General features: G+C 46.3%; 1 protein-coding gene and 1 pseudogene across 4 annotated transcripts in view; one reads left to right on the top strand and one right to left on the bottom strand.

Annotated features, from left to right (window-relative positions):
* Positions 1 to 4826, bottom strand: part of ENOPH1 (enolase-phosphatase 1) — a 38355-nt gene that overhangs the window by 20510 nt on the left and 13019 nt on the right. The gene's annotated exons all lie outside the window — the stretch shown is intronic.
* Positions 1595 to 4144, top strand: LOC108305499 (annotated as a pseudogene).

Raw genomic sequence — 4826 nt, 5'->3', positions numbered from 1 at the left:
GTTGAATGTTGTCAAAGGCCTTCTCTGCATCAATTGAGATAATCATGTGGTTTTTGTCTTTGGTTCTGTTTATGTGGTGAATTACGTTTATAGACTTGTGTATGTTGAACCAGCCTTGCATCCCCGGGATGAAGCCTACTTGATCATGGTGGAGAAGCTTTTTGATGTGCTATTGCAATTGGCTTGCCAGTATTTTAAATATATTCTTAATATATTCTCCAGCACAGGCAGTCAAACTGAGCAAAGATCACCCACATTTCAAGATAAATAATGGCAGCGAAGTTCTCAGAAGATAAATCAGAAGCACAACCAACTTATTCATTCAACTTTCTTGAGGACCTACTGAGAACAGGACATTGGGAGTATGAACCACAGCCATTCTTTTCAGAGTCCTCAAGGAAATAAAATGTACAAGTTTTCAAACAATACTGAACTTTGGGGAACAGCTTTAGAAGTTGGAGATTACTTTAGAGTTCCTGATCATCCAATGTGCCTCTTTCCTCATCTATAAAATGCCCCACCGTACTGTGTCATCACACAAAACTAGACACTGAAGCTCGAATTTAGTATAATATCTGGACTATACATATTATTTGCCGCCGGGCACAGTGGCTCATGCCTGTAATCCCAGCACTTTGGGAGGTCAAGGCAGGAAGATACTTGAATTCAGGAGTTCAAGACCACCCTGTCTTCACAAAAAAATTAAAAAGCTAGCTGGGCATGGTGATGCACACCTGTGGTCCCAGCTACTTGTTGGGACTGAGATAGGAGAATTCCTTGACTCCAGGAGGCTGAGGCTACAGTGAGCTGTGATTGCACCACTGCACCCCAGGCTGGCTGACAGAGTGAGATCCCTACTCAAAAAAAAAAAAATTATTTGCAGTCAACATGTTAGCAGACTGTACCATTTTAGTGCAAAAGTTACTGAATAAAAGTACGTATATGGAATAATCAACTAAATTGTGAAAATTTTATCCACTCTTTCAACATACTTATTGAGAATATCTGTAAGATAAATACAATGCCTTCAAGTTGCTTATAAAATAGCCTGGCATGTGCTATCATACATAGTAAGAATTTTTTTTAGATAGTCTTGCCCTGACGCCCAAGCTGGAGTGCAGTGGTGGCAATCATAGCTCACTGCTGTCTTCAACACCTGTACTCAGGTGATCGATCATCTCATATCAGCCTCCTGAGTAGCTGGGATTACAGGCATGCACCACCATGCCTTCCTAATTTAAAAAACAATTTTTGTAAAAACAAGATCTCACTGTGTTGCTCAGGCTGGTCTTGAACTCCTGGGCTTAAGCAATCATCCCGCCTCAGCCTACCAAAGTGCTAGGATTACAGGCATTAACCACTGTGCCCATCAACAATAAACATTTTAACTTCAGTTATAATTCACTTACAGATAATTTCAGAATACTATAGTATGACAAATATGCTACAATAAGCCCAAGATTCTACAAATAAATGTGCGAACATTTTTTACTCCACCAGGCGTGGAATTGTTATGATTTAGCAGTACACACAACAAAAGGCTATAGAACTAGAGTTATTTGCCTTGCAGTGGAATATGATTAAATTCCACTAGATGTCAGGGGATGCTGTGCAAGCAGCAATTGTTATTACCCTACACAGCTCCGTGCTGTGTAGGGTAATAACCGTAAGGGCCATGACATTTTGAACATCTATTTAAAGAAGTTGCCTTGTAAATGTTTAGAAGTTCAAATATGGATATGCTTTGTGGTCAAGTGGTTGTTTTAGTGAAAAGTTCATAGAATTAATAAAAATCAAACTGTTGTTATATTTACTCATCTCCTTGGAAGAAAATGGGTAATAAAAGGTGCCTCCTAAGAACAGTGCCAAGAGGCCAGGTGCGATGGCTCATGCCTGTAATCCCAGCACTTTGGGAGCCCAAGACGGATGGATCATGAAGTCAGGAGTTCGAGACCAGCCTGGCCAACATACTGAAACTCCATCTCTACTAAAAATACAAAATTAGCCAAGTGTGGTGGCACACACCTGTAGTCCCAGCTACTAAGGAGGCTGAGGCAAGAGAACCACTTGAACCTGGGAGGCAGAGGCTGCAGCGAGCAGAGATTGTGACACTGCACTCCAGCCTGGGTGACAATGAGACTCCATCTCAAAAAAAAAAAAATAGTGCTGAGAGTACAGCTACACAAAGAAACTACTTTAAAAGCTTTCCAAGGCTGGCGTGGCAGCTCATGCCTATAATCTCAGCATTTTGGGAGCCTGAGGCAGGCAGGTCACTTGAAGTCAGAAGTTCAAGACCAGCCTGGCCAACATGGCGAAATCCTGTTTCTACTAAAAATACAAAAATTATCTGGGCATGGTGGCACCAGCCTGTAATCCTAGCTGCTCAGGAGACTGAGGTGAGAAAATCACTTGAACCCAGGAGGCAGAGGTTGCAGTGAGCCAAGATCGAGCCACTGCACTCCAGCCTGGGCAATAAAGAGCGAAACTCCATCTCAAAAATCAATCAATCAATCAATCAATCATCAATCAATCAAAAGTCTTCCAAGGGCACTATACAACACGATTTATAGTATTTTAAAACTTAAAAATTTTTTGAAAAAAATTTAAACAACACAAAGACAATATCAGTGAGCTACTTTTTTTTTTTTTTTTGAGATAGTGTTTCACTCCAGTTGCCCAGGCTGGAGTGCAGTGGCATGATCTTGGCTCACTGCAACCTCTGCCTCCTGGGGCCAGGTGATCCTCCCACCTCAGCCTCCTGAGTAGCTGAGACTAAAGGCGTAAGCCACCACACCCAGCTAATTTTTTGAATTTTTAGTACATGGGGTTTCACCACGTTGGCCAGGCTGGTCTCAGACTCCTGGACTCAAGCAATCATCCCACCACGGCCTCCCAAAGTGCTAGCATCACAGACGTGAGCCACCATGCCCGACCCCACTTAAATTTCTTTCCCTTTTAATTCTCTCATTAGAGAAATGGGGCTGGGTGAGGGGGCTCATGCTTATAATCCCAGCACTTTGGGAAGCCAAGGCAGGCAGATTACTTGAGGTCAGGAGTTTGAGATTAGCCTGGCCAGCATGTTGAAGCCCATCTCTACTAAAAAAAAAAATTCAGCCAGGTGTGGTGGCCCACACCTATAATCCCAGCTACTTGAGAAGCTGAGACATGAAAATTGCTTGAACCCAGGAGACAGAGGTTACAGTGAGCCAAGATCACACCGCTCACTGCATGCCAACCTTGACGACAGAGCAAGACTGTTTCAACAACAACAAAAAAAATTAAGTGGCTTGATGGTTCCTAAAATATAAATCACATCATGCAAAATAAGTAATAAAACAGGTTACAAACAGTATTGGAGCATAATCCTATTTGGGGGGATAGTCCCACAATGAACAAAATATGGGAGAACATGAACTTAAATGTTTACAAAGATTCTCTCTGGGTTATGACATTAAAAGAAAGTTTTTTGCATATCTCTTTCTACAATAAAAATGTATTACCTTAATAGTGTAAAAAGTTAGCAAAATTAAGTGTTAAAAAAAATCGGGGAGCCGCCGCCGCGCTCAGAGCTAGCAGGTGCTGCGTCGCCCCTTCGCCCCATCGCCACCGCCCGTGCGCCCTTGGCGCGTCCCCACCGCGCTCCCATCCCCGCCGCCGGCCAGGGGCACACTCGGCCTCCTGGGCAGTGTCCCCACTGCGGCCCCGCGGCAATGGCCACGCCACCAAGATCGACAGAGAGGCTTGCCGGGCGGCGTATAACCTGGTGCGCGATGACGGCTCGGCAGTCATCTGGGTGACTTTTAAATATGACGGCTCCACCACTGTCCCCGGCGAGCAGTGAGCGGAGTACCAGCACTTCATCCAGCAGTGCACAGATGACGTCCGGTTGTTTGCCTTTGTGCGCTTCACCACCGGGGATGCCATGAGCAAGATGTCCAAGTTTGCCCTCATCCTGTGGATCGGTGAGGACATCAGCGGGCTGCAGTGCGCCAAAACCGGGACAGACAAGACCCTGATCAAGGAGGTCGTACAGAATTTCGCTAAGGAGTTTGTCATCAGTGATGGGTAGGAGCTGGAGGAAGATTTCATCAAGAGTGAGCTGAAGAAGGTGGGGGTAGCTAATTACTACACCCAGACGCAGTAACCCTAGCCACCCTCATCCCGCCACCGCCCCTTGCCAAAGTCATCTGCCTGCTCCGCAGGGGAGGGGGCCGCCGGCCTCAGCTACCAGCCCACCAGGGAGAAAAGAAGCCATGAGAGGCAGCACCCGCCACCCATGTCTGCAGCCCCCACCTTCCTGCTTCCCTTACAACCCTGCTGTGTCCTATTCTCATGAGGCTCATGGAACCTCTTTCTTTGATCTTCTTTTTTCTTTTCTCCCTCTCTTTTTTGTTCTAAAGAAAAATCATTTTGATGCAAGGTCCTGCCTGCCATCAGATCCGAGGTGCCTCCTGCAGTGGCCCCTTTTCCTGGAGTTCCGCCTAGTGGGATCTGCATGACCTCACGTTGCTAGCCCAGGCCTGTTTTGCCATCTTGGTTTTCTTGGGCCTCCGTTCCTGCATACCACTCGGGCATCTGGGCCAGGAGCTGCACCCGGTGCCTGCAGCCTTCATAAGCACACACGTCCATTCCCTAGTCAGACCCAGACCTCCTGGAATCTGCCCCGGCCTCCCTCATCCCACCGCCATCCAGAGTTGCCTAAGTTGCATGTCTGGCAGAGGCAGGATTGCTCCGGGGTGAAGTCAGGTCTGGCTCAGACCGAATAAGAAGAGAGAGGCCGGGCGCGGTGGCTAACGCCTGTTAATCCCAGCACTTTGGGAGGTCGA

Source organism: Cebus imitator, unplaced genomic scaffold (genome assembly GCF_001604975.1).
Source record: "Cebus imitator isolate Cc_AM_T3 unplaced genomic scaffold, Cebus_imitator-1.0 Scaffold64, whole genome shotgun sequence".
In the NCBI taxonomy this organism is placed as follows: Eukaryota; Metazoa; Chordata; class Mammalia; order Primates; family Cebidae; genus Cebus; species Cebus imitator.
The sequence above is the reverse complement of the archived record's forward strand: the minus strand, read 5'-3'. Positions and strand labels throughout refer to the sequence as shown.